Consider the following 16,879-nt stretch of genomic DNA (forward strand, 5'->3'; position numbering starts at 1 on the left):
GGCATCACCAGGAATTCAAAGTGTCCATAATGAGTTCAAAAGGCTATATTAGGTACATCTTGGCCCTTGATCTTCAGTTGATGATATCCTGATCGTAAATCTATCTTAGAAAATACTGACACTCCTTGTAACTAATCCAACAGGTCATCAATCCATGGTAAGGCATATTTATTCTTGATAGTTATCTTATTCAAATCCTAATAATCGATGCACATCCTCATGGTTCCATCCTTTTTCTTCACGAATAGGACTGGTGCACCCCAAGGAAATGAACTCAAGCAAATAAATCCCTTCTCAAGGAGTTCCTTGATTTGTACCTTCATCTCCTTTAATTCTATTGAGGCAATTCGATAAGGTGCCTTGTGCACTGGAGCCATTACTAGCTCTAACTCAATCACAAACTCTATTTCCCAATCTGGGGTAATCTAGGCAATTATCAACAAAAAGCTTAGGAAAGTCTTCTATCACTAGAATTCCTTCGACTCCTTTAGGTTCCTCCATTGAACTAATCATAACTACAAGATAAGTGGCATCTTCTTTCCACATACTTTTCTTTACTTGCCCTACCGTTAATACTAACGGAATCAACCTAACTACTTCCCCCATGTAACAGATTTGGTCCTTTGAAGGCAAATCAAAAATTACCTCCCTCCTCCAGCAATCCATGTTAACCTAATGCCTTGATAGCCAATCCATTCCTAAGATCAGATCAAATTCCATCAAATGAAAAATGATTAAGTCAAAGGTCAAGTTAATTTTGTGACTTCCAATGGACAATCCAACTCTATACGGGTGCATCCAACTATCATTTCATCCAGAATAGCTACTAAAACTTTTTGAGACAAGGATTTCACACTCAACTTACCCTGCTTCATGCAATCATAAGACACAAAAGATCGTGATGCTCTAGAGTCAAACGGAGCACAAGCCATATGTTGCATCAATTTAACCTTACCTAAAAGGGTAACTAAGGTTACTCAGGAATTCTCAACAAACACAAGCTACCAACTAGAGTAGAGTTGGAATATTACTATTAATTACTCCAGCATCCGTTGCCTCATCAGTTTCCAAGTCTACCTCTTCTGGCGTGATAGCATAAACTTTGGCCTTCACTAGAGTTTTCCCTTTGCCTCCTGGCATTGTTGTTCCTCCAGGTGTGTTTTATTAACAGTCTCGAATCATGCGGCTAGTTTGGTTCCATCTAAAACATGCTCCCATGGCGATTCGACATTCACCGTTATGCCTTTGTTTGCAACTTTGACTTGGTGGTGGGGTAACAGGCACCACATTCCCAACTACTTTCCCCTTTCCCTTGTTCATGGTATAGGGAACCTTCTTCTTTCACATATTCTTTCTAGAAAAATAAGGCATTCCTCTTTTTCAATCTGTGTGGACTTGAGAAATTAGACTTCACTACTCCGCTTAAATATTTCTAATTCCATAAATCAAACTGCATACTGCTCTACTATCATGTTGCCTTGCATCAAGTTCACAAACTCTAACGCCATTTGCTGCTTGGCCGTCTGTGGAAAGAAACAATATTGAACTCTCTTTTAAATCATTCCCAAGTAAGAGTAGCTACACCCCCCCCCCCCCCGGGCGCCAAGAAAGAGTAGCTACGTCCCCCAACTCTCGTGCCAAAAGTTGTCTCTTCGTATACCACCATATGCTAGCTTCTTCTTGAAGTAAGTGTCCGGCGTATTAGACCATTGATTCTTTTGCTCCTGAAATGCATAAAAACAACTTCTTCTCATAGAGGAACTACTTCTTCTCCACCTCATAGTCGTAGTCTAAATTGCGTACTTCCTTAAAGATTTAGACCTATAGCTATAAGATTCAAGCCTATAACTATGAGATTTCAATCCTAACATTAGGTACCATGTAACACATGGCTACATAATTCACATACATGAGAGATACGATGCAATTGATCTATTGATCCAGCAGTATACAGTAAATCATAGCGGGAAAATTCTTTTACTACATAGGTTGGCTAATAACATAAATATCATGGTACCGAAGCACAATAATCCCAAAAAGATTTAATCTCATAAAAATATTCTAAAGCATAGTTGTTTTTCAAAAACTCCCAAAAACACAGGATCATCATTAAAAGTTGTCAAAACATATTCTTTCTTCTAAGTCAAGTGTACCAACATTAAGGTCCCATATATGGTCAAACTTAAAAAGATTCTCCTTGTTCGATGAGGGTATGGCTCCAAAAGCTCTAACTCAGAAGTGACCTCTTTGGCTTCAATCAAGGAACCTCAAGCTTGCTTGAGATATCCCATCACAAAATCCATATCATTCTTTAATTTCAAGGCCTTCTCGAGATCAAGAAGTAAAGTCTCATCATTAGTCTCACTAAGGGTCTCGCATATTTACCGTAGATATGTAAAAATGGTAATGAGCTTCTACGGTGAATTTGTCCTCCACTAACTCATTAATTCCATCCATGATTTTAAGAGTCTTGTGTAGTTGTTACAACTCCTACCATTCTGGGTGGGGAATAATAGTGGAAATTACCATAGTGAGATTTTAAGAAATTTCAGTAAGTAAACAAGTAACATATAATAGATATCATAAGAATATGAAAGCAAACCATAATGAATACATTGACATGAAATTTACTTCTGCAACTTTGACTTTTCAATGATAACATGTAGCAGAGACCTTTTGATCTTTCAGAAATAAAATAAAATAAAATAAAAACTTATTTGCATCTTTTCATTCTTGGTTCCTAAACATAAATATGAGCTCGAGTTCTTGATCATACAACATAGCATATCTTGGAGCTCAAGGCCTTATTCTTAACTTAAACATATGATTGGATAGCTCATGGCTCCTCTACACACTGTGTGTTCCCTGCGAGTTACCACATCAATCAAAGTAACTACACTTCCACTTATTCTATGCATGGCTGAAACATGCAAACCATGATATGCATGGATATTTATTTATTTTATGCACTTAGAGCTTCAAACAAACATTGATAATGCATCAAAGATAGGCATGGCTGAAACGTATCAACAATTGCATACACAAATATTCAATCTTCTCATGAACTTGGAATCTTCTAATATGCTCAGTTTAGCATCACTAATAAACATACATGTGGCCAAATCATGCATGTAAATATACATGTGAATATGTAATCATTTCATGGACTTGAAACTTATAATAAGTTCGGTTAGGCATCAAATATCAACATGTGCATCAAAACATGTGAATCTGAATACTAGATGTAGCATCACAACTAATTTTCATGTAATAAATCAAATAGCAATAGCCAATCAACTAGACAAACACTTAAAGATCCGAATATGTGACATGATAAAGTATCATCAAATCAAATTCAACCAAACAAGTTTACATATCATGTACTTGCAATATCGGAGAGTAAGTTGAAGGTCTATTTACAAAACTCCAATATCCAACAATAAGCAAGCTGAAAATATAGTTTAAGATTCATGAGAATCGATCATTTAAAAACACTAATAGGTCTGAAACTTCTATAGGTTTTCTTGGCTTTTCTTCAAGAAAAGTAAATCTCCAATATTCAATTCCATTCCATAGGACTGAAACTTCTATAAAATAAAAACCCTAGTTTCAAACAAGTTCTTAGGTTGTGGCCCTTCTCCCTCTAAAAGACAATCATTCTCATAATCTTAAAGCAAATGAGGTTTGGGTTTTCATTCTTTAGAAAAGAAAATGGTGTGTGTGTGCGCGCACATGTTGCTCATGTGGAAACACTTCATCAAATCGAAAAGCCCTTCTCTTTTCTTGGTCGTGTGTGTGTTTTGAACATGTGTTCATGAAAATCTCATGGAAATCCAAAATTTCCTCCCTTGTTCATGTGTGAAGTGTAAGGAAAGAAAGTGTTTGGTTCCTCACCTTGTGTGGCTTTCCTTGTAGATGGTGCCTCTAACTTGGCAAGCACTTAGAATGATGTTTGAATGGATGGATGGTGGCTTGGGTAGTGTTTGGATGGAGAGAAAATGATAAAGAGTAGAGAGAAAGTGAGAAGGCTGAATGTCTCAAGAATTTTCTCCAAGTGACTAAAAGACTTCAAGGTTTTCGGCTCCTCCCCTTTTATAAGCATGTGAGTCCTTGAAAAGCTGAAGCTTTTTGCATGGATGCCAAGTGGCACCAAAACCATGTGCCTCTTCCCCTTCTCCATCATTGTATTGTGTTGGGAACCAAAAGCAAGCTTTTGGACAAGTGGCGTGGCTCCTCAAAATTGAAGTCTTTCCTCCCCTTTTTGCCCTTCCTCTTGAGTCTTGATTCAATGTACCAAGTGGCAAAAGATTCTTTCTTCCAACCAAGATCCTTCTAAATTCTGTGGATGTGTGCCATGTGGATGGAAACGGTGTGATTGGGCAAGGAGGGTGGCAATGCAAAATTCCCTATTGTCGTCCACCTCAAGTGTGCATCTTACAATATCCTTCTAGATGCCCTTAGGCAGCATGTAAGCTACCCCTTTCTTGCAAGATCTCACACCCCATCCGAAGGCCATCTTCTTCCCTCTTCATCATTTCACTTTGCATACATGACAAGTGGCAACACTTTCTAGAATATGAATCCCTCTAGGGCTTGTCGTTCCCAAGTACACGCCAGTTCCCTGGGTGTCCATCATTTCCATTTTCTAGAAGCTCCATCTGCTAGTGACATGTGTCAAAAAGTCCCTTCTTACAAGCAGGTCCCTTTGTATGCATGACACATGGCAAGAAGTAGGTAAGATTCTAGGGTAGGCATTGGGGCTCCAAACCCTAATGTCTCTCACGTCCCTTCCCTCAATTCACATCTAGATTCATTTGGTCCTAGTGTGGATCACAAAGGATGACATGTGGCATCAAAGAAAATGGGTTTGGTTGGGTGTGCCCTAATTCCCTAAGGTTTCAAAAACCTAATTCTTCTATAGAGGCCGAATGAACATGGGCTTGTAGGCCTCCCTTGTAGGCTTAGATTCCTAGTGCATCAAACCTAGGTTTCCAATTGGGTTTCACCACCTTGCATGAGCCAAAATCCATGCACCAACCTATGATAAAAATAAGCTAGAGGCTTAGCTAAGTCTGGGTTGTCACATCAAGATAGATTGCCGAAGGAAAGAGCTGGTATTTGACTTGGCTTCTAAAGATAGAATCTGTTACATGTGAGAAGCAATTAAGTTAGTTCTATCAGTGGTAACAGCAAGACAAGTTAAGATGAGTTTGATGAGAGGAGCTGTTGCTTATCTCGTAGTTATGACTAGTTTAACGGAGGAGCCTAAAAGAGTCCAGGGAATTATGATAATAGAATATTTCCCTAAAGTTTTTGCCAACGATCTACCTGGATTGCCCCCAAATCGAGAAACAAAGTTCGTGATTAAGTTAGAGCAAGCAACGGCCCAAGTGCACAAGGCACCTTACCGAATGGCCCCCGTAAAATTGGAGTTAAAGGTTCAAATTGAGGAACTCCTGGAGAAGGGTTTTATTCACCCTAGTTCATCTCCTTGGGGAGAACCAGTGCTATTCATGAAGAAGAAGGATGGAACCTTGAGAATGTGCATCGATTATCGAGAATTGAACAAAGTAACTATCAGGAATATATACCCTTGCCATGGATTGATGATCTATTGGACCAACTGAAAGGTGCTTCATTATTTTCTAAGATAGATCTGTGATCAATTTTATAGCCCGCTAGAAATTCAATGGTGTAATTTCTATAGACTTTAGAAATCTCGTGAAAACTCCATAAGTTTTCATGAATCGACTAATCGCAAAGCTTTTAGCCTGTCAACAGAGTCAGTGTTATCAATTGCTATGGTGCCAAAAATGCGATTTTAATTGTTTAAGGTAGTTAGAAGGGCCAGAATACATTATGGTCTATGCCACTAGACTCAGTTGAATATTTAGGATTTTATGGTGCAATAACTCATTTTCATATTTTTGGACGAAACAGCTGTTCGAAACTGTGAATTTATTTTTAAGGGCACTTTGGGGTTGAGTTTTGATAAATGGTTTTCACTGTAGGTTAATTGATTCACTCAAAATAATGCTTCCAAGTATAAAAGCACGTTTAGAATATAGTGTGAGTGCCCAAGGTCATTTCCACAGGGACGACTAAGTTAACATAACCCAACAAAAAGTAAATGAGCAAAACCATATAAACAAAGTGGGGGATAAGATATGGTAGAACAACTCCTCTTTATGAAAGAGGTATGTTCCAGAGTCTTTAAGCTTTCATTTAATAGTGATTACAATTGCTATGGATTAATTTTGAGAATTTGTGATTTGAATACAAGGATGAACTCTAAAATCTTGGTTTTGGGACTTTTCAATTTTCAGTTTGTATTTTATCAATTACTTTCTAATCTAGTTTAATTCTTAGCTTAGTTTTATTAATCTCTTAGTTCCATTGCATATTAGATTGATTAAAGTTTAATTAGGACTTAAATAATTTTAGTTTCGTTGTTTAATTTTTAGATTTATTAAGATTGTTCAGTTTAGTTGACTCTTTGATTGACAATTTCAATTTGTTAGTCTTTTACATTTCATTTCAACACTCAAAAATCTAAAAATATGAATCTAGTCCATGTAGTGCCCTTTTTCATTCTTGTTGCACTCTTCCATCCATTGCATATACCATCATTTTTATTTTTCTCTTTGTGAATATTTTCACCATTTTAAACGAGTTTGATTTTAAGTAACTTTCCCTGAGGATACGATCTAGGAATTTATTCCTAATTATTACAAGACATCCTCTTGCACTTGGGATAGCCTTTGTGTTACTCATTTTTGAGTGAGTCAACCTGTCACAAGCAAAATTCACCAAGTCAGCATACTAGGGTAGAATATTGACTGCAAATAGATTCTCATCAGGAAAAGATTCAGAAATAGGGGAATTTTGAATAGTTGAGTTCAAGGTAAGCCGAGATAAGTGATCTGCTACAACATTCTCCACCCCTTTCTTATCCTTGATGGTAATTTTAAATTCTTGTAATAAAAGAATCCACCTGATGAGCCTAGGTTTTGCATCTTTTTTTGTTAACAGAAATTTCAATGCAGCATGGTCAGCGAAGATAATGACAGGAGAACCAAGCAAATAGGCCCTAAACTTTTCTAATGCAAATACTACAGCTACCAATTCCTTCTCTATAGTAGAGTAGTTTTTTTGAGCATCATTTAAGGTTTTGCTAGCATAGTATATCACATAAGGCAGTTTATTTTTTCTTTGGCCTAATGCTGCCCCAACAGCAAAATCACTGGCATCACACATTATCTCAAATGGCAATGTCTAGTCAGGTGGTTGAATTATAGGGGCAGTAATGAGTTCCCAATGATATGTTCAGGCTTATGTCCAATCTTACCACTTCTCAAAGTTGTGATGGCTTTCACAGCCTTCACATTGAGCCCTTCTACTTGAGGTTGCTTAACTTGTGGGTTGGGTTGAGGTTGGGCTGGAAACTTTCCTTTTTCCTGGGTACTCAAAGTGGTGGTCACTTTTGTGAGTGTCCCTCTTATGTCATTCATGGCTTGGGAATTTTGGTTATTTATGGTTGATTGACTTTGCATGAACTGTTGGAGGTTAACAATGAGTTGCTTTATGGACTCTTCTAAGTTCTTTTTCTGGGTGAAGTGAGGCTAGTTGGGGTAATGTGAAGGTCCTGATGGTGGTACATAGGGCATGTAGGGTGCTATGGATGAAGAAGCTTGATGGTCAGTTTTCCAACTGAGATTGGGATGGTTCTTCCAGCCTGCATTATAAGTGTTAGAAAATGGCCCTGAATAATTCTTAGCAATCATGTTCACAGCATTAGGTTAATCTAACAATATTTCTTTAAAAGCAGGTATGGTAGGACATGCATGAGTGCTATGTCCTTGGTCCTCACAAATTCCACATTTATCAGCATTTGGGGGCAGCACATGCATTTCATTAACCTTTTTCAGTTCAATAGATTCTAATTTCTTTGAAATCTGAGCTATTCTAGCGTGTATGTGACACCCCGTTTTTACTTGTATTTTCACTGAAGGAATATTTTAATTTAATTAAAATAATAGTTCTTTTATTTTAAATTATCAGATTTTAAGTGGATTTTAAATTGTTGTTGAGTTTAAATTGTTGTTTATTATATTTTAGCTTTACATTGTGTTTAAAATATTTTCTTGGTTTTATTGCTTTCAAAGTTGTTTTCGTTGGATCAGTTTTTGGACTCTAGAGGTGAGGATTGGACCTCACTTCTTTTCCTCCATATTTTCTTTTCTCTTTTTCCTTTCTCTTTCTTCTTTTTCTTTCTTTCTTTTTTCTTTCTTTTTTCCTTCTTCCCGTGCTTTCCCTTTCTCCCCTGTACGTTTTTCTTTCTCTCTCTCCTCTCCCTCATGCTGTCCGACCGTGGGGCACACCGCCCCTCCCACCTGACTCCCCTCCGGCCAGCGCACCTCCCCACAAAATCTTGGCCCCATTCGTGCCGTCGTTTAGCCGGAAAACCACCTTCAAGCCAAGCGGCTTTTGCTCCGATTTGCCACCGTCGCTCCACCTCCTTGCCATCCTAAACCACCCATTTCCGGCCTCAATCCGTCGTCGGAACAGTCCCCACGAGCTAACTCTCTGATTTGGGTATTTTGGCCTCCTACTGCTGTTTTCACTACCACCCACAGCCAAACTCCACTTCCCTTAGCTTCATAAACATCCCTAGGCCTTTCCCTATCAATCCTAAGCTTTGGTTTGTCCCCGTTTGAAAGTGGGTAATTTATTACCCATGGCCACAGTGTAAATTACACTGTTACGTTGCTTTTCTTCCGCCGTTTGCAACGTCGCGGGCTTTCAAAAAATACCATATAGCGCTGTAAGTATTTTCCAAACTCTACTTTTAGATTTAAATGTATTTTTCTCTTACATTAAATATTTATCTGTTGGTTGGTTGATTCCGGACTGAGTCCGAAGAGTTCGGGGGTCGGATGGATTGAGGATTGAGTGCTTGGTTTTGGTTGTTTGTGATTGCTTGGTTATTTGTGCCACGAGGCATGCATTACATATTCTGTACATGTGCATTTTATATTAATTTGAAAAAATCCTGTTTTATTGGCGTAAATGGATTTTCGGGTGTGTGTGTCTCACGAGCCCAAGCCGGGATGAGTTATTATCTCAGTAGAGCTCCTCTGGTCACTCAGGAGCGTAATATACTGTGTGACGTCCCCTGAGTTGTCGCTGGACGACGACGGGAGCGGGCGCGGAATTGGGCATCGCTCTACGCACCGACTCTGTGGCCCTTAGCTGGCGAGGGCTAGAGGATGCTTGGCTACGAACGCACGGGGCGCGGAACTGGGCATCGCTCGTTTAGGTGTCACACGCGTGGTCGTTACTTGCAGTGTGGCACAGGAGTCAGGGTGTGCGGATGACCCCTAGGGAAGGTCATGGTGCATACAGATTAATAGGTTAATGGATTGAGTTGGCTATGGGCCAAATGTGACTTTTGGCGTGATAATTGGAAAGGATATGTTTTTGGGCCAAATGGGATTTTTGGCGTGCGTGGAAAAAATATGATTTTATGGGTTTTGAGTATTGGCATCCTTTCATACACATTGTTTGAGTTTTATATGTTTTTATCTAGTGGTGTTTGGATTTTACTTACTTGCGGCACTATTTTTGGTTTCGTACATTTTGGTGCAGAGATCGAGGAGGAGGAGGAGGCTGAGCCCGAGGATGCGGCTCCACCGGAGTATTGAGTTGAAGTTAATATCTTGTTGTTGCTTTGAATAATATTTGTAATTCGTAATATTTTATTATGTATGTTTTGAACAGCTTTATATTATATTAAGAAAAATTCTGGTACTTAGTTATATGACTTTACTATCTACTGCGTGTTTCTTCATACACATTTGTTGCTTTTACACACACTTGCACTCGTCGATAGGGTGGTGACCCGCAATGTCACCATCCGGACGTCTCGATTTCCCTATGTCTGGGCGTGGGGATTTGGGGGCGTCACAGGTTGTATTAGAGCGGTTCGACTCTGGGTAAAATCATATGTCCCATAGGTGGAGTACCAGAAAGTTTTAAAAGCTTGAGTTAAAATTATTTTAATTTATTTAAGTTGAATTGTTTTTCTTTAACTTGATTCGATTTTATTTGATTTGAATTTATTTCATTTAACCCCATTTGATTTGGTTTGGTTTGATTCGATGTTATTTGAATTGAAAGTATGTTGTTTTATTTGTTTTAGTTATTTCAATGTATGTTATTTTATTTATTTTGTTTGAAGTTGTTTTGTTTTGTTTTGTCCGGGGTTAAAAAGTGGGGTTGAGGATTATGCTATGGCAGGAGGATGGTACTATCGAGAATGTTGTTGGTAGGAATAAGTACTTAGTGTAGTAGGGTTGAATTTTATAGAGGTGGGTTACTTTTATAATATTGTGGCAAGAAGGGAACGACATGGGTTAGGCGATCTCTTGGGAGTAGGAATGTAAGTTGCAACTAAGAAGGGGAGTTAGCTTTAAGTCTCTTAAGATGATTGAAGTCTTAGGTTTTGTAGAATTTATGTAAGGAGGCTATGGAATAGGAGAGTGTAGGTTCAACGAACTTTAAAGATTTGTTTAAGAGAATTTTATCTAAGGTTTGAGGCCTTATAGATTTTAGGAAATAAGATTTTGGTAATTAAGGTGTTAGGTTCGACAAGCTTTGGGGGAAATAATTAAATTTCAAGTTTTAAATTTCTCTGATTTGGATGAGCAATTTGGTGGCAATTGGGGTTTTATAATTTACAAGTTTTTAAGGTGAATGTTTTGGATTAAAGCCATCAATCTTAAGGATTTCAGAAAATGATTTATTATTCGTTAATGTTTTAGATTTTTAAAAGATTTGGGAGTCGATTGTTGTATTATGGGGTGTAAGCTCATTGATCTTAGAAATTCTAAAAATTATTCTTATTTGATTTAAGGTTTTAGAATTGCAGAGTTGAAGGACCAATTTATTATAAGAGTTGAGTTCTTAGTTTTACAGACTTGGTGTGATAGCTTGATTTACTCTGGAGAATGATTAGTTTGCAACCCTTAAAATGGGGTTGATCAGAGTTGAGTTATTGATATGAAATTTTTTCTGGGGTACATTTCTTTGAGGATGGAAGGTAATGATCTAGCTCATATACTTCTTTGAGGATTGTAGATATTGACTTAGTTCAGAAAATGACTATTGTTAACTCAAGGTTGTAGTAATAGATTTTAGGAAATGATTTTATCGGTTCGGAAGAAATAGATCCATCGAGGTTTTGGAAACAATAGTTTAATTGTTGGTATTGAATTCGATTGAAGTTTAGACCTTATGTTCCGGAGACTTTTGGGAACGGATTATTAGTAGGTTTAAGGTCATTTTCAGTACAAAGCTTTAAGCGATAACTATTTACTGATGTTAAGAGTATAAGTTAAGCAGATATAGGAATGATTCATGTTGATTTGCGGATATAAGTCGAGATGATGGAAATAATAGTAATGGATTACTTGTATGTTGGAATGACTATTGGTTTCGGCTAAGGACGTATGAGATCGACAAGTGATAGTGGTGAATCGATTGGAATGTTCAGTCGAAGCATGTTACTCAATGGAATGTTGGTTGGCAATAATTGTTATAGCTCGAGGTTATAGTGACAAGTTTTAGGATTGATCCATACCGAGTTGAGGATAATAGATGATGCAGGTTTTGGGAAATGAATTTTTGTTTATTTTGAGGATAAGGTACGGATGTTGGAAATGGAAGTGATGGATCACTTATACGTTAGAATGATTATTGATCTTAGCTAAGGGTACATGAGATCCATTTATAGTGGTGGTGAGGGTGTATGGATTTCGGAGAGTACAAATCCTAGTCTCATTTTGGCTTGAGATAAGGGGCTTTGGTGAGTACTAAAGTGGATTAGATGTGATAGTATTAAACTCAATAGATCTTAACTTCGAGTTCTTGGTGAGTTGATCGGAGTATACAGTTGAAGTGGGTTACCAATTGGAGTGATGGTTGGTATTAATTGTTGAGACTCTCTTCAAGAATTAATTGTGACTTGAGGTCACATAGGAATTTAAATTTTGAGGCTATACTTTCCTTTGGAGTTTGAGTGTCCAGTTGGGAGAATTATAGACATTTTTATTTAACTTGAAGAGAGATTGTTGGGTCGCAATGTGTAGTGGATAATAAAATCTTGAAAGTGGAAGCTTGGGAATCAATGGTGATTAGCCTAAACAGGTACGTGAGGTAATAAGCAGTAGGAGTTAGGAGGGTAGTGCAATAGTTTTGATGGATTGGAGATTTGAACAGCATGGCCTATCTTGAGATTTAATTTTGTATACAATTGAAGGAAATAGTCGTGCTACTACTAGGGTTATGGGAATGGAAGTAGGTAAGTGAGTTTTCAAGAAGGGTTCATTAAGGTTATGGTGAATTTAATCGTGGTTTGTAGTGAATTTAGTTATCCCTAAATTAGACGATATTCAAAATTTAGGTGATGATCTTGAAAGTGTAAGTTGTTGGGTAGGAGTTATAGGTGCTTTATTAGTTGGTCGGGACGGATTCGAGCCTTATGTTCTTTATCTTAGATGAGATTGGCGTATTCTAAGATAATGTTACTTGTTTTTAATTTGGAAGGTTGCAATTGATTGATATTGTCTTTTTTGTTGAGGATCATGGGTGTCATTGAGGAATTTTGATTTGATTAAGGTAGCTAGAGATAATTGAGGGATAGGAGTGATAATTCATGATTTTGGGAGATTTTATTTTCTATCGAAGTGGGGTAAATAATTTTCTTATTTTCAGGTGTTGAGTTAGCTTGTACTCAATGGTGTCGATTTATGAGGATATAATCTTTTTGCATTTTGGCGAGTTATCAGAGTGCGCACGGAAGCGTGAATTTTGGAGATAATTAGGTATTCAAATGTTTTGCTGATTTTGAGGAATTAGTAGTGATTTGAAATTTTAATGGAAAATTAATAATTTAGTTGTGCAAATTTGATTATTGATGGTTTATTCTAGAAGTGACTATTAGATTACCAAGATATGGTATACAATGAAAGTTTCAATAATATAGCATAAGAGTTGATTGAGGTTAATACAATTCATTCTAAGAAGTAATAATTATTGGAGTTTTCTTGGGTGCAGTTTTGAGGGTCTTGTGGATATGGTGATTCCGTTTTATGTGGCCGCTTTAGGAGTTCTAGACGTGATGCGTTGCTGGGAAACTAGTACGAATATGATGGAATTGCTTATAGGAGTATATTTGGAGAGAGCTTTATTCATACTTGTGTGGAAATGGTTAATGGTATGATTTTCTCAAGTATAATCTGAGTTGTATATTGTATCCTGCTTGGCGCTGATGTTTGATCTCACAAATTTTGAGGATGAAATTTATTTTAAGGGAGGGAGGATGTGACACCCCATTTTTACGTGTATTTTCACTGAAGGAATATTTTAATTTAATTAAAATAATAGTTCTTTTATTTTAAATTATCGGATTTTAAGTGGATTTTAAATTGCTGTTGAGTTTAAATTGCTATTTATTATATTTTAGCTTTACGTTGTGTTTAAAATATTTTCTTGGTTTTATTACTTTTAAAGTTGTTTTCGTTGGATCAGTTTTTGGACTCCAGAGGTGAGGATTGGACCTCATTTCTTTTCCTCCATCTTTTCTTGTCTCTTTTTCCTTTCTCTTTCTTCTCTTTTCTTTCTTTCTTTTTTCTTTCTTTTTTCCTTCTCCCCGTGCTTTCCCTTTCTCCCCTGTGCGTTTTTCTTTCTCTCTCTCCTCTCCCTCACGCTGTCTGGCCAGCCGCCCAGACCTGCCGCCGGCCACCGCTGTTCGGCACACCGCCCCTCCCACCTGACTCCCCTCCGGCCGGCGCACCTCCCCACAAAATCTTGGCCCCATTCGTGCCGTTGTTTAGCCGGAACACCACCTTCAAGCCGAGCGGCTTTTGCTCCCATTTGCCGCCGTCGCTCCACCTCCAGCCACCACTTCATCACCTACTCCTTACCGTCCTAAACCACCCATTTCCGGCCTCAATCCGTCGCCGGAATAGTCCCCACGAGCTAACTCTCTGATTTGGATATTTTGGTGTCCTACCGCTGTTTTTGCCGCCACCCACGGCCAAACTCCACTTCCCTTTGCTTCATAAACATCCCTAGGCCTTTCCCTATCAATCCCAAGCTTTGATTTGTCCCCCGTTTGAAAGTTGGTTATTTGTGCCACGAGGCGTGCATTACATATTGCATACATGTGCATTTTATTTTAATTTGAGAAAATCCTGTTTTATTGGCGTAAATGGATTTTCGGGTGCGTGTGTCTCACGAGCCCAAGCTGCGATGGGTTATTATCTCGGTAGAGCTCCTCTGGTCACTCGGGAGCGTAATATACTGAGTGACATCCCCTGAGTTGTCGCTGGGCGACGACGGGAGCGGGGGCTAGAGGATGCTTGGCTACTAACGCGCCGGGCGTGGAACTGGGTATCGCTCTACACACCAACTCCGTGGCCCTTCGCTGGCGAGGGCTAGAGGATGCTTGGCTACGAACGCGCTGGGCGTGGAACTGGGCATCGCTCTACGCACCAACTCTGTGGCCCTTCGCTAGCGAGGGCTAGAGGATGCTTGGCTACGAACGCGCGGGGCGCGGAACTGGGCATCGCTCGTTTAGGTGTCACACACGTGGTCGTTACCTGCGGTGTGGCACAGGAGCCAAGGTGTGCGGATGACCCCTAGGGGAGGTCATGGTGCATACGGATTAATCAGTTAATGGATTGTGTTGGATATGGGCCAAATGTGACTTTTGGCGTAATAATTGGACAGGATACATTTTTGGGCCAAATGAGATTTTTGGCGTGCGTGGAAAAAATTTGATTTTATGGGTTTTGAGCATTGGCATCCTTTCATGCATATTGTTTGAGTTTTATATGTTTTTATCTAGTAGTGTTTGGATTTTACTTACCTACGGCACCATTTTTGGTTCCGTAGATTTTGGTGCAGAGATCGAGGAGGAGGAGGAGGCTGAGCCCGAGGATGCGGCTCCGCCGGAGTATTGAGTTGAAGTTAATATCTTGTTATTGCTTTGAATAATATTTGTAATTCGTAATATTTTATTATGTATGTTTTGAATAGTTTTGTATTATATTAAGAAACATTCTGGTACTTAGTTATATGACTTTACTATCCTCTGCATGTTTCTTCGTGCACATTTGTTGCTTTTACACACACTTGGCACTCGTCGATAGGGTGGTGACCCACGATGTCACCATCTGGACGTCTCGATTTCCCCGTGTCCGGGCGTGGGGATTTGGGGGCGTCACAATGCAAGTCATCAACTTCTTTGAGTTGATATTTTCCACTCCCAAATGTACCCCGTACATTTTCAGATCTATCCCCAACATCATAAACATCCTATGACTGGGCGTTCTCACCCAAATAATTGAAATATTCAAAAGCTTCATCAGGATCCTTGCCAAAAAACTCACCATTGCACATGGTTTCAACAAACTGTTTCATTTTGGGATGCAAGCTTTCATAGAAAAACTAATGACTCTCAAATGTTCATAACCATGATGTGGGCAAGCATTCAATAAATCTTTAAACCTCTCCCAGCGTTGATAAAAAGTTTCACCATCTTTTTGCCCAAAATTCATAATTTGCCTTTTCAGCGCATTTGTCCGATGCATGAGAAAGAATTTCTTTAGAAACTCAATTTGCATCTCTTGCAAAGTTCCTATGGACCGAGGCCTTAGAGAATTCAGCCATGTTTTAGCTTTATCCTTAAGGGAAAAAGGAAACAGTTTTAACGTAATCACTTCCTTAGTACATGCCCTATCCATGAATGTAGAGCATACTTCTTCAAATTCTTTAATATGCAAATAAGGATCATCCCAGGTTTAAAATTGAAATTATTTGCATTTAAAGGTTGAATAATGCAGGAAGGAGGACTAGTTCTGACTAGCTGTAAGGACTCTCTCAAAGTCCTATTCTGGTTCAAGATTTCCCGATTCTCATTTTCAGCCATGTTACTTAAATTTTCAGAAGATGACTCAAAAGATATGGATGCAAAATCTCTAGTCCAAACAGACATGCATTCTAAACTCAAACAGATTCAAAACAGATGTAATACAAACTAAAGGAACAAAACAGATGCACAAAAATTTTTCAACAAGGGAAAAGAGAGTTGCTACCTAGTTTGCGAAGAGGTTCACAGTTATACTTCACTTTAATTTTTTTTTTTAATAAGAAAGATTATGTTTCACCAGTTGTCCCCGACAACGGTGCCAAAAACTTAATTCACTCAAAATAATGCTTCCAAGTATAAAAGCACGTTTAGAATATAGTGTGAGTGCCCAAGGTCATTTCCACAGGGACGACTAAGTTAACATAACCCAACAAATTGGAACTTTGAAACTTTGAAATTGTAACCCAACAAAGTGTGAATAAAACTTTGAAACTTAAAACCGGAAAATATTTGTCAGAAAGAGAAAATACTAGGGATACAAATTTGGGGTTTCCTCTATCATCAGGTTATAATTGCCGGGTGCATCTATTTATGTTAACTCAATCAAGATAATAACACTCAAGAAATAAGGAACAAGAAAGCTCATATAAAGGCACCGAATGGAATAAAACCCTTTACTGCATTATCACCCATTTTCATCTCAAGACTCACAGTGGATAGATCCTTGATTATTTCAAGGTCCTGATATGCCGTGAGTCTACAATAGGTCAAGAACAAGATATTTATCGAAACCGATAGTAAATAAGGTATGAACATATAGCAACAGATTCCTATCAAATAAAACAGCGACAAATAACCATCAACAATGAAGGGAGGAAACCCCTTCCTTTGCAACCCTAGCTATAAAAACTAGCCCCAAATCATCCTTTGATAGATGATTTGAAA

The 16,879-nt window shown here is 38.4% G+C and overlaps 1 non-coding gene across 1 annotated transcript; it reads left to right on the forward strand.

Annotated features, from left to right (window-relative positions):
• Positions 1-15,534: 15,534 nt before the first annotated feature.
• LOC122277837 lies at positions 15,535-15,641 on the forward strand. The gene has a single exon (XR_006229145.1). It is a non-coding gene; the product is annotated as a small nucleolar RNA R71 (small nucleolar RNA).
• The last annotated feature ends 1,238 nt before the right edge of the window (positions 15,642-16,879 follow it).

This window comes from Carya illinoinensis, chromosome 9, assembly GCF_018687715.1.
Source record: "Carya illinoinensis cultivar Pawnee chromosome 9, C.illinoinensisPawnee_v1, whole genome shotgun sequence".
Lineage (NCBI taxonomy): Eukaryota > Viridiplantae > Streptophyta > Magnoliopsida > Fagales > Juglandaceae > Carya > Carya illinoinensis.